Consider the following 26573-nt stretch of genomic DNA (forward strand, 5'->3'; position numbering starts at 1 on the left):
TCCATGTAAAAGAGGCAATTATCTTTTATTTAATTTTTATGAGACTCTTTTAAGTGAAAAGCTTTTTTAAAATTTCTTTCTATAGCTCAGATACTTTCCTAATTCATACATAAGACTTTCTCATTTGTTTTTTAGATTGGCAATCACAGAGCTATAGAATTATAGAATTACTATTAATATTTCTGAGTCTTTATAGAAAATGCTGTGCATGGGTAAATATTTCTCATCTATGCTCAAGACTGTTTCTGAACATTATATAAGTAGATTTTTTTTTGTTTTTCTCAGGTTGAACTTGTGCTTTGATTATTCTTTATCAGTCAGTTTTTTAGGTGGCAGTTCATATTTGCTCTAAGTTCACTGCAAAACTTACACAGTTAATTATTCTTCCAAACAACTCAGAGGTAAAATTTTACCCAAAGGCAGATTTGTTTAAATATGTAAATTTCCTTCAAATAAGGAACTAGCAAAATTGTGAGAAGTTCTTAAAAAAAAATTATTTGTACAAAGATCACAGGATACCAGTCCCATGCTGACAGAAGCCCAGGTGTTACACCAGTCCTTCCATCCTCACATTGGCAAACAGAAACCTCTACATTGGAGCCTTTCTTGGGGACTGGGCACCTTTGGAAGACTGAGCCACAGCAGGAGCTGGAGCCAGAGTCACAGCTGCAGCCTGGGCCTTTGTTTGCCTTGGTCTTGGATTTTGGCTGGCAGAACCTGAGACCCTTGGCAATGTGGGCATGAGCGTGTTTCCTGAGCTGAGAGTAAGCAATGTGGGCAAGTCAATTGAGCTTGAGGCTACTGCCCTTTGGGATCCTGGGTTTGACCTCCTTGGGCTTGATGAGGACGTTGATAGCCTCAGCATGTGTACTAATGGCCTTGGCGTTGTTGGCCTGCATCTTCTTATGGCCCTTTTTGTTGTGCTTCTAGGCAAAGTACCTATTCCTCAGGAACTTCGGGTCTAAGTTAAGGCCCCAAAAGATTCATATCTTTGCGACTCGGTTTCTTGATGCCATTTCTGTGCCATTTTCGTGACTGATTGTGTGTGGTGTGGTCCTTGGACTTGGCTGTGTCTGCACCAAAGCCCACAGCTGTCAAAGTGCCTTTTTTTTTTTTTTTAAATGTATTGAAGCTCTTTTCTTTGCATTGGAGATCTGAATCACAGTTTACAACATCATTAACCTGATAATGCTTTATAATTACTCATTATCAATGAGGACTCCATGGAACCCACAATAATAAATTCTATTTGAGAGATTTAAAGAAATTAAAACAGATTGAAAATCAAATTTCAAGAGCTCTTAGAATTATGGGAAAGAAGTACATAGTTAAAGAACACTGTGCTAGGAGTAGCTAGCTTTTCCAGACTCCATCAATACCAGTTAAATACAGGTCACTAGAGCACACACAGAAGAAGACAGTGGGGCTGTGAGTGGACGTGGACACTTTACAATCAAACTTCTCTTGCCATATTGTTTCTTATATTACCAAAAGATATGATTGAACAACTGGTATTTTTAAAAAGATTTTTCCTCTTCCTTGGGTTCAAAACCATTAAAATTGCTGACCATAATTTCTTAAGCACTAATTAGAGGGCAACTGAAGAAAATCTAGGCAGAGCATGGACATAAGCAATGAATCATGTTAACCACAAACCCCAAAATGCTAAGTCTTTGATGAAATTCCCAGATAAAGATAATTAGCAACATTTTCCTTTGTTTGACTTTTCTTTTGCTTCAGAAGAGAACTTATTTTCATATCACGTGCTTTCTTTGGGGAGAACAATCTGGAATTTCTTAGCATATTTTGTGGTATTTATTTTTCTCTTGATGTATTTCATTCACTGAATTCAAAACCTACAGCATTTTCATCTTATTTGCAGGGCTCCACAATGTGAGATCTCAAAGTACCAAAAACTATTTAGCTCAGGTTATGTCAACATAGATTGGGTTTGTTGTATCTGGATGCTGGTGCTGGAAAACAAAACAAAACAAAACAAAACAAAACACCTTGCTCTTCACTTGATTCTGGCTCCTTACTTCCATAAGCTGCTGGCCATTTCCCCTTCGTTTCTTATTTATTCAGCCTAACTGCCAACACTTTTGACCCATTGTTGAGCTTTGATATGTCAACTCTGCTTGATTCTCTAGACTTTCCTTTTATACCCAGAGCTATAAGCATTTATTAACTTTGACCTTAGTAGAAAAATTAGGTCTATATTCAACTATGACCTGATTCCTATTCCCTAGCTTTGAATAGAAGAACTAATCTAGCTCAACTTTTTTTTGTGTATGTGTATATCTATCCAACTCTTCTCATGGAGAGTAAGATAAAGATTCATGGTAAGTTAAATTCTATTAATTACTTTCAGAATCTACTATTCCAACCTTCTTCATACACATATATAAAAAAATTAGTAATGTCATGCTGTCAGAAAAGAGAATATTTGTGTTGAAGAGTGAAAAATGTTTCTCTGACTCTTACCTGTGGAATTGGAGAACAGATTTGAACTCAATTTACTGATATTTTGTCTTCATAAACACTGAAGCTGAATGAGAACAATGTAGTCTGCTTCTCTAAATTCTTCTTGAACCCTTTATGTGTGTGGGTGATGTAAATCTTCCTCAATCACTAATGATCCCATTATTCTCTGTTCACCTATTCTCTGTTCACTTATTGTCAATGATTCTCATTGACTCTCAGGGAGAGCCTTTTCTCTTCAGTTGATTCAAAGACCTTTAGTGTTACTTCCAAGTATTTCTCTTTACACTCACCAAATGGCAATGACTCTTCACGTCTTCTGTATACACCCTATTCTCCAGACTCTTCTTTCTACCCCACATAATCTTGTATTTACCCAAAATGTTCTTTAAGCCTGTTTAGGAGCAAACTTATTACATTTATATTATTTTATTTTACAACGAATTGCATTCTAATAGACATCACTTTTGGAAGAGTTTTAGACTCTGTTCTCATTTAGTATTAATTGCATGTTTCAGAGATTTTTCGTAGTGTGTGATCTCTTTCATTCAGATATATACACATATGTATATATGTGTATATATATAAGCAGGGTTGATGATCAAAATAATTCAGTGACTAGAAAGGCATAAGCATAGAGTAAACAAATTAACAAAACAAATCAGTAGTAATAAGGCCTATTATATTACACTGGAACACGCTGGCTGAACATTGAATATGTGTGTGTCTGTGTGTGTCTATGTGTCTAATAATTTACAGATATGATTGGCAGAAATGATGACAGGTTTGCATTTTAGAGGGAGATATTTTTCTTTATAGAAAGTTTAATCTCCTTTTCAAGTTACAGTGATTCTCTGTAAGTTCTTAGATGCTAACTCTAAGTTGTCACCAATTTATTTTCATTTAGCTAACAAAATGAACCTTGGACTCCCTAACTAATATCTTGTCCTTGAGAGAAATATCATTTGGCCTAGGGGTAACACAATTAATCTATATTGAAGTAAAGACCATTTTTTTTAATAGACTGCAGACATGAAACCTCTTTTTAAAAGACATCTTTTATGTTTGTTAGCTTGTTCAGCTGTTTAACTTTTAAAAAGATTGTGAAAATACAATATCTTGAATTGCATGAAAAGTTAAAGTTATCACCAATTTAAATATATCAATGATATTCCCTATCTGGTATGCTTACAATGTTATAAAATATTGTTCTCAGTTCATTGAACTACTATTATAAGTTTTTACAAAATTTAGTTAAGCATTACAGTGATAGATCATTGATACATAAGGATGTAATTCAAAGTAAGTAACTGCAAATTTCATAAGGCAAACTTTGATTGTAATGTGAATTATGTAATTTTATTAGATAATTATACTTCAAAAATTGAAGCAAAAGTAAACAGATTTAGCTTCTGTCAGATTTAAAGCTATCAGCATTCTTCTCAGTATCCCTCTAGTGTTATTAACATCGTATGACAAGTCTCTGATAAAACAATATGTAGGTGGATTTTTTCCTCTGGCTTATACCTAGGTATAAATGTTAATTTTTTTAATGTTTTATTTATTTTTGAGACAGAGAGAGACAGAGCATGAGCAGGGGAGGGGCAGAGAGAGAGGGAGACACAGAATCTGAAGCAGGCTCCAGTCTCTGAACTGTCAGCACAGAGCCTGACGCGGGGCTTGAACTCACAAACTGCGAGATCATGACCTGAGCCAAAGTTGGACGCTTAAGGACTGAGCCACCCAGGCGCCCCATATATCTAAGTATAAATATTAAAAGAAATGAAATTTTAGATTACTAATGATGAAAACTTAAATGCTGTGGTAGCCTATTAGAGAATAAAATGTTGATAAATGGAACCTAGTACAATGCTTGAATCACAATTCATATTCTGTTTAAGTAAGCATTTAGATTAACCCACTGATTAGTTATCGGTGAAAACCATGTGGAGTTTTCAGATAACATAAACTAGAAGGCAATGCACACTAAACGTATACTTTTTATTAAACAAGAATTTATGTTATACCTTAAGGAAGAGGCATTAGTAGAGAATTAGTAACATTGTGTTTAGCTACTTTTTAAGATTTTTTTTTCCAATTACCCAGAAACATTGTTCTTTCTCCATTCATGTAATTTTTTATTTGTAGACTAAAAAGGATAATTTTATTCAAATAAAAACTTTAGACTTTTCTTGGCAATAGACTGTTTTCATATGAAACCACAATAAATATTTTAGGAAAGAAATTAAAGACATATAGAAACAAGGCACATGTTGAATTAAGAGACACACTATCCTACTTTATAAGTGTTATGCTAAATACTCTCTGTAGTGGTGAAATTTACCAAAGCATGGCATATTTGAAGAACAATTATTCATAGTCACAATCATAAATGACAGCAATCATGAAACTGTCCTTAAAATACCACCTTTAAACAAAAATAATTAGGTAATAATAAAAATATGGCTTCCAACAAAATGTTAAAAAATAGATTCAACCTCTTTTAAGTATACTAGGAAATATATATGTATACCAGGAAATTTTTATTAGAACCTTATTTGGCATTCCTTTTTCCTTCTATTAATTAGGAGACTGTTTTTATGTGTATAAGGCAAAATTCTTCTTTTAGGTTTATTATGTATGAGAACATACCAGGAACATAAAGAACTACTCAAAACAATGTAAAGAAGGATCTATATGATCTAAATCCAAAATTGGAGAGTTTAAAAGATGACTCTTCTATATGAAAAGAAATTCAAATGTTTATACCCTTTGTTAAAAAAAAATCCCTATCTTCAGATCTAAGCAGTTGAAAGAGGAGAGAAATTTAGATCCAGGTTCTAAATCTAGTTGGTATTTATAAACTTCTGAATATAAAATAAAGTTACTAACACAGTGTTACTGATGAACTCCTCCTAAGGTGGCCCTCAATAGAAATTTCAGTGAAGGAGTACTCAAATGACTATAAATGAGAGATTTTTGAAATTCAGTTAATAATAACAATTGCTATTACTCATTGAACTTTAACGAATATATCTGAAAGTATAATCTGTAGGTACTAACATTTTACAGATTAGGAAATGATACCTAATTTGGGAAGCTGGACTGCTATCACAAAATTAGAGATAGGGGTGCCTGGGCGGCTCAGTCAGTTAAGCATCCGACCTCAGCTCAGGTCATGATCTCACGGTCTGTGAGTTCGAGCCCTGCATCGGGCTCTGGGTGACAGCTCGGAGCCTGGAGCCTGTTTCGGATTCTGTGTCTCCTTCTCTCACTGCCTCTCCCCAACATGTGCTCTGTCTCTCTATGTCTCTCAAAAAATAAGTAAATGTAAAAAAAAAATTTTTTTTAAATTGGAGATAGATCCAGGTATAGAACTTTGGACTGTCTGATGTCAGCATTGGTATCCATAGTGCTACTTTTCAGCTCCTGAATTTTTTTCTATAGCACTTGGATTGAATAAATTTTTAGTTGTTTCTGATGGAGAGTGCATTTTCTACATGCATAGTCACACCCCAAATCCTTTAATGCAATTAGGGAACTGCCTAGGGCATTGTGGCATGAATGAAATATTATCCTTTTCCTTGATGACCTAATACAATAACTTTTTTGAGAGGCTACTATGTTGCATTGTATTTATTTACACATATAGAAGTGGGAAGTGCTGAACTCATGATGCCTTGTACAATTTTAGACAAAAGGTAACTTTTATACTGCTTCACTTATGACAAGTAGTTATTTCCCTGGAAGAGATATTGAGAGATTCAAGAAACTTGTCAGTGTAGCGAGATTTTGGAACTTGTCAGTGTAGACCCAGGAAATAAACTGCAAAAACCTTGGCAACATAAAATAATATAATGGTGACTACAGTTTGGACTTTTGTCTAAAGAAGTTGGGAGACATTGTAATATCAAAGCAAAGGCTTAACTTGTTGAGATCTGTATTGTAGCAAAATGACCTTGGAGCTGTGTGTGAAGTTTGGTGTGAAACGAGGGTAAACCAGAGTTAGAAGACAGAATTTAGACACTATTTCAGTGGTTCAGAACAGAAATAATGAGGGCCTGAATGTTAGAATGAATAAGAAGAAAGGTTTTGATCGATGCAAATAAGGGCTACCATTGAGAGAGCTTCATGAATCACTGGTTGGGAGAGGAGGGACAGAATTTAAAGAAGAACTGATTTGAAGTTTTCCAGCTTGAATAATTATTGGAATTAAAAGTATCAATGACTCAAAAGAACATCAAAGCACTCTGGGGAAAGTGAGTTTCCAAGAAGTGATTCTAGAAGCCCCTTATTTTTACTTTCTGAAGAGAGAAGGTGTGTGTGTGTGTGTGTGTGTGTGTGTATTTTTATTTATATATGCTATATATATATATATATATATAATGCTACATATATATATATTACATATATATTATAATTATGCTATATATATATATATATAGCATATATATATATTATGCTATCTATATCTATATGTATATCTATATACTAATATGATGTTACGGTATTTTGTCATGAAGAAAGACTAAAGTACTATTATGGAGTTGTTTTGTTTTGTTTCTTTTCTTTCTGTCCTCTTGTCTCTGAAGATTTCCTGTATTCTGACTGTTTCCCAACACTAACCTAGTTAGTTTTATTTACTGAACGGTAAATGAAGAGGACTCACGTAAAGGTTTTTGGTTTTGTTTTGCTTTGCTTTGTTTTGTTGTTCTTCTGTTACTGCTAAATCCCATGTCAGGAAAGGACTTAAGATAGCATCAAATCTCGAACAGGTTCAATCAGTTTGAAATTGCTTAAGATTGCATTCCAATATTGTTTGTCAGGCCAGAATGGAAGTAAAATTTCCAGACCTCTAGGAACACACAGGAAGTAGAAAATGAATAAGGCTGATAGTGATTTAGTGGTTGTAAGAGATTGCTGTCTTTACTAACTGAATTTTTAACATTTTTTTTAATATCACATTTTTGAAGAAGAGCATTACCTTTGTATATCAGGACTAATCATTTCCACTAGCTTGATACCCTGACCAATAAATTAAGAACTACGTTATGGCAGCAATGGCAAATGAAGAACTCAATCAGTTACCTGGAGAATACAGCCACTGAACGTAAAAACAAATAAAAAACTGTGATTATATACAACAAGATGCACTACCATCCTGATCCATCTCAAAAAGAATTTCCTGATCTATGTCTGGAAAAGAATTGCATTCTGTAACACGTTAATAAAAGCAAAGGAAAATAAATGCAAAGAAAGGAGGGAAGGAAGGAAGCAGCAGCAAATCGCTACACAGTAACTACAGATTCTAGCTAAAGTTTAAGTTATGGTGAAGGTGAAATATAGCATATACCTGTAAAATTCTTCTAACCTTTATGTGCAATGGCAGAGTTGAATGGTTATGACAGAGACTTGTATAGCTCAAAAAAGCTAATATAGTGACTGTGTGGCTCTTTACAAAAAATGTTTGCAAACCTTTGATCTAGTTAATGTTATCATGTTTTTATTAGGAAATTAGTCATTATTATAAACTTGTTACATTAAAAAAATTTTTTTTTCAACGTTTATTTATTTTTGGGACAGAGAGAGACAGAGCATGAACGGGGGAGGGGCAGAGAGAGAGGGAGACACAGAATCGGAAAGAGGCTCCAGGCTCTGAGCCATCAGCCCAGAGCCTGACGCGGGGCTCGAACTCCCGGACCGCGAGATCGTGACGTGGCTGAAGTTGGACGCTTAACCGACTGCGCCACCCAGGCGCCCCAAAACTTGTTACATTTATATGGTGGTTTATACACACACACACACACACACACACACACGCTATTTAACGTGATAAGATGTAATTCTCTTATTTGTTTTTTGCTTACCCAATAAAATCATATGACCATATGTTTATAATTTCAGCAGGTAATTTATGTACAAAGTCATATTGGATCACATTTTTAATCCTAGTATGTTAGATTTCACAACCTTCCGGCATCATCTCAAACTACTAGAATATTTAAATTGATTCATAGTCAAAGAACTTTGGCAAAAGACTGATCTATATTTCTCTGCCTACATACTGGATTCATTGACCAAATGGTTCAATAATCCTGACTAGAAATAAATAGTGAATCACAGGCTGAAAGCTACCTTGAGAACAATTTAATATATTCTGAGAAGAAACTTCTTTAAGACAATTTGACTCTATACTTGTGCTTCTTTCTAGTACTGATATTTTGTTGTAAAGATTATGGTACAGATACTATGTAATAATTACCTAAGATTTATATTAGAACAAGAAAAATACAGCATATAATTTTGTAAATAGGTATCTTGTTTTGCATCCTGTAATAGTTTGAAAAGAGGACTCTACTGAAAAACATTGAAGCAAAACTCAGTGTTAAAAGGAAATCTATTTCTGGTCAATTGACTTTTGAAATGATTTTATAGTGTTGAATATACTCTTTGAATGCCCTGTAATTTAACACCAGAAATTCATAAGTTAGTATGATATTCTCCAAATGAAAAATTAACTACTTTTTAAGATAAAAGTGTGATCAACCTGTGTGATTTTATCTCTGAGGAGATTCTATGGGCTACAAAATGTTCAAGGTGTTTAGGATATCAGTGTACAATGATTGATGTATAAACAGTTCCTTCTCTCAGTGACTTTCCAATACAGTGCATGAGATAGAAATTAGACAAAAAAAGTAAAGGTAAAATAGTATAGTATAATAAAATATAAAAATAGTGTAATAAAATATTTAAAAATAAATTAGTATAGTATAATATAAGGAAAAGAAAAAAGACTAGGGTACAAGGATAATCACTGTTTTTATGATTTATAATTGGAAATAAATGAAGAAAATGTCCAAATGTAAGGATTAACGACACCAATTTATAGTCTTACCAAGCGTAGGGAAGAAAAAATTGCCAGGTATGAATCTCACTCCCATGTCTTCTGAAGTGCCTAGGAGAAAATTGAATGGACAATTATTTAAATGTTGTTCTGTATGTGGGATGAGCACTTTGGTGACTTATGCTTGAAGCAGCACCATGAGTCTCTAGATGAACAACAGCAATCCTGTCCAGCGCCCAAGGAAGGAATTAAGGGATGAGGTGGGATTCAGAGGAGATTTAATCTTAGAGGTACTACAAAAAATTTATTAAAAGAATAGGGCAGGGAATGGGGAAGATGGCGGCATAGGAGGATGCTGGGCTCACCGCGCGTCCTGATGATCACTTAGATTCCACCTACACCTGCCTAAATAACCCAGAAAACTGCCAGAGGATTAGCAGAACAGAGTCTCCAGAGCCAAGCGCAGACGAGAGGCCCACGGAAGAGGGTAGGAAGGGCGGAGAGGCAGTGCGCGCTCCACGGACTGGCAGGAGGGAGCTGGGGCGGAGGGGAAGCCTGCCGGCCAAGCAGAGACCCCGAGTCTGGCTGGCAAAAGCGGAGGGGCCGAACAGCAAGCGCGACTTAGCGTCTGGGAGGTCATAAGTTAACAGCTCTGCTCGGAAAGCGGGAAGGCTGGAGGACAAAGGGAGGGAGAGCTGCTGAGCCCCCGGACGACAGAGCTCAGTTTGGTGGGGAACAAAGGCGCTCGCCAGTGCCCATCCCCCAGCCAAAATCCCAAAGGGAACCAGTTCCTGCCAGGGAACTTGCTCACTCCGCACGAACACCCAACTATGTGCTTCTGCGGAGCCAAACCTCCGGCAGCAGATCTAACTCCCTCCCGCTGCCACAGGGCCCCTCCTGAAGTGGATCACCTAAGGAGAAGCCAGCTAAGCCTGCCCCTCCTGCCCCCATGCACCCCAGCTAATACGCCAGATCCCCAGCACCACAAGCCTGGCAGTGTGCAAGTAGCCCAGACGGGCCACGCCACCCCACAGTGAATCCCGCCCCTAGGAGAGGGGAAGAGAAGGCACACACCAGTCTGACTGTGGCCCCAGTGGTGGGCCGGGGGCAGACATCAGGTCTGACTGCGACTCCGCCCGCCAACTCCAGTTATACACCACAGCACAGGGGAAGTGCCCTGCAGGTCCTCACCACGCCAGGGACTATCCAAAATGACCAAGCGGAAGAATTCCCCTCAGAAGCATCTCCAGGAAATAACAACAGCTAATGAGCTGATCAAAAAGGATTTAAATAATATAACAGAAAGTGAATTTAGAATAATAGTCATAAAATTAATCGCTGGGCTTGAAAACAGTATAGAGGACAGCAGAGAATCTTTTGCTACAGAGATCAAAGGACTAAGGAACAGTCAGGAGGAGCTGAAAAACGCTTTAAACGAAATGCAAAACAAAATGGAAACCACGACGGCTCGGATTGAAGAGGCAGAGGAGAGAATAGGTGAACTAGAAGATAAAGTTATGGAAAAAGAGGAAGCTGAGAGAAAGAGAGATAAAAAAATCCAGGAGTATGAGGGGAAAATTAGAGAACTAAGTGATACACTAAAAAGAAATAATATACACATAATTGGTATCCCAGAGGAGGAAGAGAGAGGGAAAGGTGCTGAAGGGGTACTTGAAGAAATAATAGCTGAGAACTTCCCTGAACTGGGGAAGGAAAAAGGCATTGAAATCCAAGAGGCACAGAGAACTCCCTTCAGACGTAACTTGAATCGATCTTCTGCACGACATATCATAGTGAAACTGGCAAAATGCAAGGATAAAGAGAAAATTCTGAAAGCAGCAAGGGATAAACGTGCCCTCACATATAAAGGGAGACCTATAAGACTCGTGACTGATCTCTCTTTTGAAACTTGGCAGGCCAGAAAGAATTGGCACAAGATTTTCAGTGTGCTAGACAGAAAAAATATGCAGCCGAGAATCCTTTGTCCAGCAAGTCTGTCATTTAGAATAGAAGGAGAGATAAAGGTCTTCCCAAACAAACAAAAACTGAAGGAATTTGTCACCACTAAACCAGCCCTACAAGAGATCCTAAGGGGGACCCTGTGAGACAAAATACCAGAGACATCACTACAAGCATAAAACATACAGACATCACAATGACTCTAAACCCGTATCTTTCTATAATAACACTGAATGTAAATGGATTAAATGCGCCAACCAAAAGACATAGGGTATCAGAATGGATAAAAAAACAAGACCCATCTATTTGCTATCTACAAGAGACTCATTTTAGATCTGAGGACACCTTTAGATTGAGAGTGAGGGGATGGAGAACTATTTATCATGCTACTGGAAGCCAAAAGAAAGCTGGAGTAGCCATACTTATATCAGACAAACTAGACTTTAAATTAAAGGCTGTAACAAGAGATGAAGAAGGACATTATATAATAGTTACAGGTCTATCCACCAGGAAGAGCTAACAATTATAAATGTCTATGCGCCGAATACCAGAGCCACCAAATATATAAAACAATTACTCATAAACATAAGCAACCTTATTGATTAGAATGTGGTAATTGCAGGGGACTTTAACAGTCCACTTACAGAAATGGATAGATCATCTAGACACATGGTCAATAAAGAAACAAGGGCCTGAATGATACATTGGATCAGATGGACTTGACAGATATATTTAGAATCTGCATCCCAAAGCAACAGAATATACTTTCTTCTCGAGTGCACATGGAACATTCTCCAAGATAGATCATATACTGGGTCACAAAACAGCCCTTCATAAGTTTACAAGAATTGAAATTATACCATGCATACTTTCAGACCACAATGCTATGAAGCTTGAAATCAACCACAGGAAAAAGTCTGGAAAACCTCCAAAAGCATGGAGGTTAAAGAACACCCTACTAAAGAATGAGTGGGTCAACCAGGCAATTAGAGAAGAAATTAAAAAATACATGGAAACAAACGAAAATGAAAATACAACAACCCAGACGCTTTGGGATGCAGCGAAAGCAATCCTGAGAGGAAAATACGTCGCAATCCAGGCCTATCTCAAGAAACAAGAAAAATCCCAAACACAAAATCTAACAGCACACCTAAAGGAACTAGAAACAGAACAGCAAAGGCAGCCTAAACCCAGCAGAAGAAGAGAAATAATAAAGATCAGAGCAGAAATAAACAATATAGAATCTAAAAAAAAACTGTAGAGCAGATCAACGAAACTAAGAGTTGATTTTTTGAAAAAATAAACAAAATTGACAAACCTCTAGCCAGGCTTCTCAAAAAGAAAAGGGAGTTGACCCAAATAGATAAAATCAGGAATGAAAATGGGATTATTACAACCAATCCCTCAGAGATACAAACAATTATCAGGGAATACTATGAAAAATTATATGCCAACAAATTGGACAACCTGGAAGAAGTGGACAAATTCCTAAACACCCACACTCTTCCAAAACTCAATCAGGGGGAAAGAGAAAGCTTGAACAGACCCATAGCCAGCGAAGAAATTGAATCGGTTATCAAAAATCTCCCAACAAATAAGAGTCCAGGACCAGATGGCTTCCCAGGGGAGTTCTACCAGACATTTAAAGCAGAGATAATACCTATCCCTTCTCAAGCTATTCCAAGAAATAGAAAGGGAAGGAAAACTTCCAGACTCATTCTGTGAAGCTAGTATTACTTTGATTCCTAAACCAGACAGAGACCCAGTAAAAAAAGAGAACTACAGGCCAATATCCCTGATGAATATGGATGCAAAAATTCTCAATAAGATACTAGCAAATAGAATTCAACGGCATATAAAAAGAATTATTCAGCATGATCAAGTGGGATTCATTCCTGGGATGCAGGGCTGGTTCAACATTCGCAAATCAATCAACGTGATACATCACATTAATAAAAAAAAAGAGAAGAACCATATGATCCTGTCAATCGATGCAGAAAAGGCCTTTGACAAAATCCAGCACTCTTTCTTAATAAAAACCCTTGAGAAAGTTGGGATAGAAGGAACATACTTACACATCATAAAACCCATTTATGAAAAGCCCACAGCTAACATCATCCTCAATGGGGTAAAACTGAGAGCTTTTTCCCTCAGATCAGGAACACGACAAGGATGCCCACTCCCACCGCTGTTGTTTAACATAGTGCTGGAAGTTCTAGCATCAGCAATCAGACAACAAAAGGAAATCAAAGGCATCAAAATTGGCAAAGATGAAGTCAAGCTTTCGCTTTTTGCAGATGACATGATATTATACATGGAAAATCCGATAGACTCCACCAAAAGTCTGCTAGAACTGATACATGAATTCAGCAAAGTTGCAGGATACAAAATCAATGTACAGAAATCAGTTGGATTCTTATACACTAACAATGAAGCAACAGAAAGACAAATAAAGAAACTGATCCCATTCACAATTGCACCAAGAAGCATAAAATACCTAGGAATAAATCTAGCCAAAGATGTAAAAGATCTGTATGCTGAAAACTATAGAAAGCTTATGAAGGTAGTTGAAGAAGATATAAAGAAATGGAAAGACATTCCGTGCTCATGGATTGGAAGAATAAATATTGTCAAAATGTCAATACTACCCAAAGCTATCTACACATTCAATGCAATCCCAATCAAAATTGCACCAGCATTCTTCTCGAAACTAGAACAAGCAATCCTAAAATTCATATGGAACCACAAAAGGCCCCGAATAGCCAAAGGAATTTTGAAGAAGAAGACCAAAGCAGGAGGCATCACAATCCCAGACTTTAGCCTCTACTACAAAGCTGTCATCATCAAGACAGCATGGTATTGGCACAAAAACAGACACAGAGACCAATGGAATAGAATAGAAACCCCAGAACTAGACCCACAGAAGTATGGCCAACTAATCTTTGACAAAGCAGGAAAGAACATCCAATGGACAAAAGACAGTCTCTTTAACCAATGGTGCTGGGAGAACTGGACAGCAACATGCAGAAGGTTGAAACTAGACCACTTTCTCACACCATTCACAAAAATAAATTCAAAATGGATAAAGGACCTGAATGTGAGACAGGAAACCATCAAAACCCTAGAGGAGAAAGCAGGAAAAGACCTCTCTGACCTCAGCCGTAGCAATCTCTTACTCGACACATCCCCAAAGGCAAGGGAATTAAAAGCAAAAATGAATTACTGGGACCTTATGAAGATAAAAAGCTTCTGCACAGCAAAGGAAACAACCAACAAAACTAAAAGGCAACCAACGGAATGGGAAAAGATATTTGCAAATGACATATCAGACAAAGGGCTAGTATCCAAAATCTATAAAGAGCTCACCAAACTCCACACCCGAAAAACAAATAACCCAGTGAAGAAATGGGCAGAAAACATGAATAGACACTTCTCTAAAGAAGACTTCCGGATGGCCAACAGGCGCATGAAAAAATGTTCAGCGTCGCTCCTTATCAGGGAAATACAAATCAAAACCACACTCAGGTATCACCTCACGCCAGTCAGAGTGGCCAAAATGAACAAATCAGGAGACTATAGATGCTGGAGAGGATGTGGAGAAACGGGAACCCTCTTGCACTGTTGGTGGGAATGCAAATTGGTGAAGCCGCTCTGGAAAGCAGTGTGGAGGTTCCTCAGAAAATTAAAAATAGACCTACCCTATGACCCAGCAATAGCACTGCTAGGAATTTATCCAAGGGATACAGGAGTACTGATGCATAGGGGCACTTGTACCCCAATGGTTATAGCAGCACTCTCAACAATAGCCAAATTGTGGAAAGAGCCTAAATGTCCATCAATTAATAAATGGATAAAGAAACTGTGGTTTATATACACAATAGAATACTACGTGGCAATGAGAAAGAATTAAATATGGCCTTTTGTAGCAACGTGGATGGAACTGGAGAGTGTGATGCTAAGTGAAATAAGCCATACAGAGAAAGACAGATACCATATGGTTTCACTCTTATGTGGATCATGAGAAAGTTAACAGAAACCCATGAGGGAGGGGAAGGAACAAAAAAAGAGGTTAGAGTGGGAGAGAGCCAAAGCATAAGAGACTGTTAAAAACTGAGAACAACCTGAGGGTGATGGGTATTGAGGAGGGCACCTTTTGGGATGAGCACTGGGTGTTGTATGGAAACCAATTTGACAATAAATTTCATATATTGAAAAAAAAATAAAATAAAAGAATAGGGCAGTGAGGTAACCCTCCAGAAAGTATGTTTTTCCCAATATTTATGTGAGAGAGAAGCCAGAAATTTCCCCTTGATCACAATGAGAGGTAAGTTATTTTTAATATATAAGAAACAGGCGCTAGTTTCCTAGATGTTTGTACTGTTATTAGAAAGCTATCCAGGTAGCTTCTTTTTTTTTTTTATTTTTTTTTCCAACGTTTATTTATTTTTGGGACAGAGAGAGATAGAACATGAACGGGGGAGGGGCAGAGAGAGAGGGAGACACAGAATCGGAAACAGGCTCCAGGCTCCGAGCCATCAGCCCAGAGCCCGACGTGGGGCTCGAACTCACGGACCGTGAGATCATGACCTGGCTGAAGTCGGACGCTTAACCGACTGCGCCACCCAGGCGCCCCTCCAGGTAGCTTCTTGTTGGAGAAAGGACTACGATCAAATAATTTGGGGGGGGGGGGAATTGGAGGGTTTAGTTGAGAAAATGTAAACCCTGGGTACAGGCAAAGAAAATGAATGTGTTTGAGATGTCTGCCTGTGACATAGTGGATTCCTGAGACAGTTCTAAAATAGAGCTTCAAATGACATGGCTAGCAAATGACATGGGAATGATGAGGCCTGGAAGGTCTGTAGTAGGGAGGAGCACAACTGCGCATAGGCAAAATATTCAGCTCAGCCTGGCATGTGACCCTCCATATGAGCCATCGTTTTACCACCAGTACAACCATGCAGACCCTTGCTGGGATCCAATATCTTAATTTCCCCAGTAAGGGCATAAAACAGGCAACCGTACCCTAATTTTGTGCATTGCATTTAAGCTGTCCATGCCAGGAACAACTGTGCAGCCAGCAATCTTCTTGGTTGATTCAGGAGGTAGATGTTTCTCATTCTCAAATTTTCTTTTTGGGTCAGTAACTGGGAATTCCAAAAAAATAAAAATTACAGTTATGATTGGGGAATATACATTGAAACAAGAAGAATGGATTATCAGTACATGTGTGTATGTATGTATGTATGTATGTATCTATTTTTCTCTCTGATCAGTATCTGGAGGTTGTAATGACTTTAAATTTATAATGTAAACTGGAAATTAACTACAAAATTAATCAGCAGTCATGTAGCACCCCCTCCATCAGCCTACTTAAAAGTATCCTAAATGAACATGTAGTCCAAGTAAAACTGAACAAATACAGCCTTAAAACAAGTCTCCTCTTAAAAATTTTTAAAACTCTAAAAAAACAACAAATTAAAACAAATCTCCTCCTCTCAACAATATCTTTGTCTCTATTTTCTTCCTCTAAATAAATTTCAGAGAAGTCAATGAAATCAACAGAGAAATATAGAGACTGTGCAGATGGAGTGACTTTTAGAAGACAGACTGATATCTAAGCCTTTTAGATTTGACTAAATCTGCTTGAACATATGAAAACAAAAAAGGAAACATGTGAGCTGCTCTGGAAAGGAAATTAAGCTCTCAGTAGAATCTATACAAATAGAAGAGTTTTTCCCTTTTGTTTTGGTTTGTTTTACATATTAGGCTTCCATATAAGATCTTGATTTTAAGGAAGTGGTTTGTTGCTTTAAAAATGCATTTTCAAGGATGTTTCTAATCTGGTTTGATGGAATGTCATTTTAAATTAGATGAACATGAATTAAGTAATACCTCCATCATTAGCTCTATGTCATCAAGCTTGCCCCTTGGTTTCTTTGGGTCTCAGTTCTAGTATTTGATAAACACGGATAAAAAATATATTTTTAAAATTTTTTAATGTTTATGTATTTTTGAGAGACAGAAAGAGAGAGACAGAGTGTGAATGGGGGAGGGGCAGAGAGAGAGGGAGACAGAGAATCTGATGCAGGCTCCAAACTCTGAGCTGTCAACGCAGAGCCTTACGTGGGACTCGAACTCATGAACTGCGAGATCATGACCTGAGCCAAAGTCGGACACTTAACTGACTGATCCACCCAGGTGCCCCAGGGATAAACATATTTTATAATATTCCAGAATTGCTTTTATGATTATATGAAAAGCATTTATGATTAAATGTATACAAGTATACAGACCATTTTATCCTCCTTTCCTTGCCTCTGTATTAGATCTTTTTCTAATATGAAATGTTCTTTCACTGATGTTTCTTAGACAAAAGCATATCACCAAGTCTTTGTAACAATTGTGAGAAAACATTGTTTAGGTGAAAATTTTATTCATTTTTATTTTTTTAATGTTTATTTATTTTTCAGAGTGTGAACGTGAGCAGGGGAGGGGCAGAGAGCGAGGGAGACAGAATTGTAAACAGGCTCCTCACTCTCAGCACAGATCCTGATGCGGGGCTCGAACTCACGAACTCCTAAGATCATGACCTGGGCCGAGATCGAGAGTAGGATACTTAACTAACTGAGCCACCTAGGTTCCCCTGTTTAGGTGAAAATTTTAGATAAACATTGTTTACTTTACATATTTCAAGCACCTATAATAATAATCTTAAGCCATTGATATTGTTTCTGACACTCTTCAATTATTTTGGACTGGAAATAACCTTGACAATTGGCTTTTTTGTAGTATATACACATTTATTTACACATCTCAATAGATAAATAGATATTAAGCATTTACCAGGCAACAGCTAGACCTAGTGAATATAGCGACTCAGTAAGATACAAACTATAATCTCACAGGTCCTGCAGAAAGTTAGAGTGATGACACAGAAAGTGTCTAAGGGACTAGTTCAGATCTGATGGCCAGCAAAACATTCTGAGAAAATCACAGGTAAGCTTAGGTTAGAATGAGTTCTCCATAGAATGAACTCTCCCTTAGAAAGATGACAGGAAGAAGAGTTCAGCTCAGCTGGAATAAGTGGTAGAAAAGCCTTAAGACTGGATTGACTTGAGATATTTGAGAAACAGACCAAAGTCCATGGGTCAGTATTTATGGACAGAGGGCAGTGGCAAAAAAGGAGATTGAAGAGAGCAGGGCGTATAGGTAGAGCATCTCTGTAGGATAGTATACCTTAGGAGGCTTACTGTAGGGCCAAGATATAATCTTTTTGGTTTTAAAAGGCCCATTTTTGTTTCTTTGTTGGCAAGGAATAGTCAGGGGTCAAAGAGAAGCATAGAGACCAGTTAGAACACCAAGGTAGAGAATATGTCTCAGGTAGCAGTAAGGGAGATGGACAGGATTAGACAATAACAGGTTATTCCCCATAGCATATGGTTTTATTCATTTACCAGGCACTCCCCTACACACACACACACACACACACACACACACACACACGTTATTTTAAATTTCTCTCATTGCATTATTGAATCTTTCCTCAAATGTTACCTTTCATCTATTTTAGATGAATTCTGTCCTTTTCCTGAGAGTGTATTAATATGATATTATAAATAATAGTTACAGAAAGCTAATTTGACTATTCAATAACTTTTCCACCAGTTATTCATTTACTATATCATTTTTAATAAGTGTGTGTTGAGTGTACCACTGAATGAATGAGTGAATCAATCAGAAGATGGGATGAAATTTTCATATCTTTGTTTACAGCCTTCAAATTCTAGCTGTGAACTTCAAGGTCCCTAGAGATGCCTTCTTGTTTCTCTGGTTGCATCAATCATCTGTCCATGAATGATCAGGACAGGTTTTATCAGTGACTTTGGTGAATATTTGATTATGCTTCTTCATGCTTTATCGCACTTTGCTTGGTTTGTAGGTACTCCTGGAACATCTGCTTTTTAATTGGTTGATTCCAAGTCTTTTTTTTTTGGTTGCTATTATATTTATTAATATACTTATTAAGCTGTCTACTACTCTGTTAGACATGTTCAAATAGTTTAATTAATCTTCTTTTTTTGCTTTTTTGATCCAAGTACTTAATTTTTATTAGAAATAGCAGCACAAGCAACTGTCCCCAAATTTGCTCCATCTTTATATTCTTATTCAGCATATCTTCTAGGTAAACATTTCTACAGTTAAATATTCATTTGCTTACTTATCTTTTACTTATTCTGAACTTCTGACTAATCGATGGCCCTTTAATATATTTAATTAGAGTTAGACATTATAGAATAAATAGAGAATATCTAACCGGGCAGTCTCAAGCTTGCCTTTAACAATGCAGTATTTTTACAAATGAAATCATAGCATACAAATAAGAAAATAAAAGAGATAATAGAAAAGTTGTTCTTTCTGAAGGAGCTGGTGAGATGGAACCTTCTAGTTTGTTTCAATTTCCCATAAAGTTGCTTCTGATAAGATTGGAGGAACCCATAGCCTCAAATGAATCCAGATTGCAAAGAATGAATTTAGTACAGCTTCTTATGTTACAGATGATGACACAGAAATCCAGAGAAATTTATCCAATACAATGCAGCCACCTCGAAGCATAAGTTGGGGTGGCTTCTAGACACCGGGATCATAAGGTAGCAGTATTAAAAAAATCAGAAAGTCTTTGATGTTAAAAAGACTTGGTGTTAAGTACTGCCATTTACTTCTTATCACTTTTGTGATCCTGTGAAATTTACCTACTTTCTCTGATAATACAGGCTTTTTAGGAAGTTGTGATAATTGCATGCAAATAAATGATAGTGTATAAAATGTCACCATATTCTATTCAGTACTTTCAGTCGTCTTATGGTTTACATAGATAATATTATTCCATTTTATAGATGAAAACATTGAAACCCAGGTATTAACCCAGTTAATAAGTGACTATTCTAGGAATTGAACACATAGACATCTGATATAAAGTTCCATTATATTACTGACAACAGATGTTAATTAAAAAAGAAAGGGTGATGGAGAACCAACAGTGCTATATGTATTTAATGTTTTGCATTGCACTTCCAACACAACAATCTCATTTTTAGTCCATACCAGCCTTATAAAGTAGATTTTATTACTCTTCTTTTACAGAAAAGGGAACTGCAATTGAGGGGTTAAATAACAATGTCACACAAGTAGAAATCAGAAAACTGGATTTTACCTCAGGATTTTTAATCAAGGACTATTTGAAATTCATCGTAATTTTTCACTCAAATATACGATTCTATTAGAGCCAGATTGAATCTGTTTTGTTACTTGGGACAAGTGGAAAGAATCTACTGATCCTTGCTTCCTGTCTTTTCCTGTCCACTTATTTTTGCTAAATCTCAAAATTACACTATAAAACCTGGAATTATTTAAGAACACAGCAGCATAAATTCTTCTTGTATTTAGGGAAATAAGCAGGGCTTCTTTTCTTCTTTTCTTGAACCTCTTGGTACTTACATAATGTTGAAAGCATCATTAGTGAGATGCTCATCAGAATTTGATATGTATGCTGTGTGTCTAATCTGTGAATCTAGCATCTTGGAACATGCATCAGTGCCTGCTGGCACTCCAGACTCATGACAGTACTTACAGAAAATGCTCTGGCAGGCCACAACATAAACAGAGCACATGGAAATTACTCAGGATAACTTCCTCCAGGCTATTCTTTCAGCCACAAGACAATACAATACCAGTGTTCATCTAGTTCTGCTGGAAGTCAAATGACTTCTGAGTAGCTTCCAACATCCTCATTCTTAAATTATGAATCTATCTTCCAACCACAAAAACCTGCTTAGTGTGTATTTTCTAGTAGTTAAGAAATTCACACACCCACAGGGAGCTAACTACATATTTCCATTTTCTTATTTCTTCTGTCTTGCTTTCATAATTACATGTCTGGACCATCAAGAAAACACCCACCACTTTTCTTACATCCATTCCCACAAAACCTAATAAAAACATTGACACCTACCTTAAAGTTCTGTACCATTTATCCTTTTAACTGGTTATAAATATCAATAGGATTCCATTGCGGAATATTTTAAAATATAAAAAAGCATAAAGAACAAAAAATCCTACTGGAAGTACTCCTATATTAATGTATTTCCTTTTGGTGCTATGCTTTGAATGTATAAATGCTCTGTGGGCCTGAATGTGTGTCTGTGTAGGAGCCAATATTGATATTACGTCGTATGTAGTAGTTGTATTTATTTATTTTCATCTTATATTGTGAACAGATCATTAAATATTTAACAGGTTGCAGAATATGCCGTCTCATGATTATTTCAAACAATATTTAAGCATTTTCCTATTGTTTGCAATTAGATTCTTTCCAAATGCTTCTCAGTAATTCTGATATTAATCTATTTGTGTGAATAATCTTTGATTATGTCTGACTGATTCCTTAGGACAGAGTCACGCAAATAAATAAAAGCCTCTAGAGGATTACTTCATTTTAAATTTCTTAAAATAGTTTGACACAATTAGTTTTCTAGAAGACTATGGAAATTTATGCACAAAACTGCCACTCCTTCTGGTTATTGTAAAGATACCAATATCTAGTTTTTGTAAAAAATTTAGAAAACAAAGGAAAAAATAGAGAAAAAATAAAAACTACACCAAGTTATACTTCACCAGATTACCCTAAAGACATTTTTGGAGCGCCCGGGTGGCTCAGTCAATTAAGCATCTGACTCTTGATTTCTGCTCTTGTGTCATGATCTCATGGTTCATGAGGTCCAGCCCTGGCTTCTGGTTCAGTGCTGACAGTGGTGTGGAACCTCCTTGGTTTCTTTCTCTCTCTGCCCCTCCCCCGCTCGCACTCTCTCTGTCTCTCAAAATAAATAAATAAATAAACTTAAAAAAAAAAGACATGTCTTTCTATACAGATATATGGATAGCTAAATTATAGATGTAGTGAAATAGAGAACTAGAGAGAAAAAAAAGACAAACGCTAAGATCTTACTACAGAGATGAGTTCCTAATTCTTTCATTGAATGCTATGACATGCTCACTTTATTTGTTTGTAAAAACTTTAATATGAAAAGCAAAAAAAAAGTTATTACATATATTTTTCAAGTAGAAGGTTTTGGATACTTAGCAATACTCTCTTCTAAACATTTGCCAACATTTTAATACACTTTATAGTTTCATTTTTATATTAAACCCTTTTAAAATAATTTTTATGAAAGTATTATGAAGATGTAACTTTGATTTTATTTTGTTTATAATTCATTTGTTTATTCTACAATATCTATATAGAGATGGGCAATCTTAACTTATGCTATGCCCATATAAATTAGAAATATATTAATGCTGCTTATTCTATCCATAGAATTATGATTTATTTATCTCCATTGAACTGCTCAGCTGATCAGAGAAAATGAATTCATATAAGTTTACCTAAAGATATCATAGCTGTACTCGTAAGTATGCACATGCATGCACATGTGTGTATGTTTAACAGAATTCCCCTCCCCTACATTACAGCCAAGTCTGGGTATAGCTAAGCCTGAAGTTTTTCCCTAAAGAAGACTAGAAAACTGCACAGAGCAAAGAAAAGTGGAAACATCATGTGAACTCATCAGAAAGTTTAACTTCCCATCAGTCTGGTTTTTATAATAAGTGAAATATTCCCTTGCCTTCTTTTCTGGATCCAAAAAATATGTTTTATATATCATATAAATATTAACTCTTCATCTAAATTAAAGACACTTAACAGCAGGATCTGTGTTTTATAACTCTTTATATCCCCAAGGATCTAGAGCAGCGCTCTGCACACAATACATTTTCAACAAAAATTCTTATTGATTACCATAATGAAGTACATGGTTATTTTTCTGTCTCAGTAAGTTTATCCGTTGGCAGAACAAGAAAGAAGGAAAGGCTGAATTTTTGTCAGTTCACACTGCTCATGCTTTACAGATTTCAGTCACAATTCTTCCCAGCCCCTGCCTTTCTACATGTGTAACTCCGGAAACACACAGTTATTGAGCATCTGTGTACACTGTGCTCCAAGACCTTTATATCTGGGCTCAGTATTTCTTAGTGTTTTACTTTTTTCCCAAAAAACTTAGAATAGAAAGCTGCAATAACCATGGTGATGGAGGACAACAATAGGGCCTATTTTATAGGTTTGGCTATTTGTTTTAAAGGCAGAAAAATGTACTGTATAATGAGCATACTTGGTCTGAAGTATAGATAAAAATACAACAGAGAGGAACTTTTGTGTACTGTATTCCAAAATGGCAAAAGGCAGATGGTGCAATAATATTGAAGGAAAATACGAGGACTTAAAATTAAAAGTGCATATAAAAAAAAAAAGAAATAAAGTGATACAAGTACTAAGGGAAGAACAGATTGTTTTGAGCATGTTTTGTGTAGAAAACTAAATGAGAAAACAAAATTTAGAAGGTAGGTCAAAGGATACTGGGCTTAGAAGAGGACAGACTCAGGATTTACAACCATATGTGAAATACGTTAAACAAAAAAACATGGGGCAGGTGAATGAAAACAACATCCATAAATACAATGATGCAAAAAAAAAAAGATGTTTTGCATTTAGGAATATCTAATACCAAGGGGAAAAGAAAATAAATGAATAGGATGAAATACATTCTTATACAAAAGCACCTACAAATCTCTACTTCACTTTGCAATGAGAGGAAGCATATTGATATGAAAATAACAATCAGACTTTAACCAGGATCAAGTTCAGGGGCTGAAAAACTTTAGGTAGCTACGGATAAAATTTGGAATAGTACAAAGCAAAGTTATTAAAAGTTCCTTTTAATAACTGAGGAATTCCATGGAACCAAAATAGAAATAGAGAGTGGTGTTTGACCATGGGCTATACTTTAAGGTTGTTAAACAGATGAATTTTTTTTTAGTTTTCCTAGGACAGCAAAACATACCGTAGTAGATGAATTATAACTACTTTTTATTTTAGGTTTGTTTAATTAGAGATTAATCTTGAAGAGAACTGATTTGTAACGGAAAGTTACTATGTAAAGAAAATACATTAGATGTCATTAAAATCTACTTTGTCAAACTTTTTTGTCTGTGCGGCACAAAGACCATGATTCACGTGGGAAGCATGTGGAATATAAGCAGATGTATGGTGCACATGCAATTGGCAATACATTCAGGTGAAAAATTAATCTGCTTTGCATTACTAGTAGAATCTTTGAAAATGTATGTTATTTTAAAAGCAATGTGCTGCTATAATATACAGATGCCAACTCTTCCCTCTTACTCATTAAAAATATATATAAATGTAGAGACTAATCACCACGCATCAAGGTTTTATAAGTGCCATCTGTCTGTCTATTACTCTAAAAAGGGCTGTGCTGGGCACAAAATTAGTTACTCCAGAATATCTCTCAAAGTGCTGCCAACATTTACTACCATGCTTCAGTACTCATCATCATTTCTCTCCTAAACTATTTTTCTCCATTCCTCATTATTTCTGAGTAAATTTTAGAAGTGCAATCTGATTGCGCAATTACTCTGCTAAAAATCTGTATGTGGATTACCACTGCCTTTGTTAAAGCTTAAATTTAGTACCATATTTTACCAGATCTTTCTTCATCTTGTTCCTGAATTCTATTCAAGCTCTGTGACTACCATTCCTGCCATGTATCCTGTGATGCAGGTATATGTCATAAATTACGGTTCATCAAATGGCCAATGTTTTCTCATGGTTCTGTGCCTTGGCAATTACAGCTTGCTGTGCCCAGATCTCCATTTCCCATATTATCCATAGATTTAATGTACTCCCTCAAATGTAGGTTCCCATCACCATCACCAAACCTTTTGTGACCATTCCATCCTCCCCTGTCCCTAGCACACATACCTAAATTTCACTGGGTGTTTTCCTCCTATAACTCATTAATAACATCTCCACACTATTAAGGTTGCTGATTTCTTTATTTTCTGAGTTGAAAGATAATTTGTTTAGTTACATCCAAGCTTCTGGTAACTTAAAAATTGTGAGTCCTAGTTTCCACATGTGTTAGAACCAGTCTTATTGTGACAGTGGAGCAAAATGAGGTGTGTAAGGTAGATTCTACATAAATGAACGATCCCTTCCTATTGCCCTTTTTCCCCCATTTTCACCAAAATTACAGTTCTTCATCTGCATATTTTTAAGACTTGGAAAAGTTCCTAGCAGGAATTTAGGATAATATTGATGAAGAAAAGGAAAAGGGAGGATTAAAGGAAGGAGGAAGACAAGGAAGAACAAAAGAGGGCTAGGAAAAGAATTATAGCTTGGAGAGAGTAGGAAGTGGAGAGTAACCCAAGCTCACACAGATGGAGTTGGATCCCCAGGTTTCAGAATCCATTTTTCTCTCCTTCCAGAGGCCCTCTCTCATTGTTTAAAGGGGAACAAGCATCCTCTCCTGTTGCTCAGATTCTGGTTTCAGGTTCTCACTCTTGCTTTTAAACACTGTTTTCTCAGATGTTTGAGGTTTGGGGAAGGAACAGTCCTTGACTCAGGCATTTTGTACCTCATGAAGCCAAGATTGAGATACAATCTATTTAAGTATTTACTACTGTCTCCTGTCTAGACTTATGTTCTGGCTCTTCTCTTATTTTATTATAATAATGTATTTACACCTATCTTATCCAATGTAAGGCTGCTCTAAAATGTTAGTTTTGGGATTTAACAAGTGTGTACTACTCATTTCTTTCCAATTTCCTTACAAGCTTCTGTTCTGTAATTATTTTTTGTTTAAGGGGAATGGTTAAAGGTTAAATCCTGTTTTCAGTTTTTGATATATGCATGGATTAGGACAAGATTTAAATTAAATGCAGGCTTACTTTCCCCTCCTAATACAATATTTTGTCTTTAAAACAAACAGCCACAGAAATGATACCTGAAATAAATAATAGTAATAATATTAATGTCCTCAGCAAATTTCCTTTGTAACCTAGGATTCTGTTTTGTTTCATCTTGTTTTAGGTATGTGCTTTCCATTTATGTTCTTGGTAAGCTAATAGATTTCTGAAGGGTATGCTTGAGTGAGACCATCTTAAAGTGTTATAGAGAAAAAAGACACTGTGAATCTCAGCATGTGCCATATATTGATCCAACTGGTTGAATTCGTAAACTCAGGTAACTTCTCTCCAAAGCTCCGAGTATGTCTCATCATGATTATTGCTCACTGTTTTAAGTCTTTATTCTTATATCACATTCTAACTGTGTGTAAGTACTCACAGATAGCCTACTTATTAATCTAAGGTAGTAGAA

The 26573-nt window shown here is 36.3% G+C and overlaps 1 pseudogene; it reads right to left on the reverse strand.

Annotated features, from left to right (window-relative positions):
- Positions 1 to 589: 589 nt before the first annotated feature.
- Positions 590 to 26573, reverse strand: part of LOC123581202 — a 50432-nt pseudogene continuing 24448 nt past the window's right edge.

Source organism: Leopardus geoffroyi, chromosome A1, assembly GCF_018350155.1.
Source record: "Leopardus geoffroyi isolate Oge1 chromosome A1, O.geoffroyi_Oge1_pat1.0, whole genome shotgun sequence".
NCBI lineage: Eukaryota > Metazoa > Chordata > Mammalia > Carnivora > Felidae > Leopardus > Leopardus geoffroyi.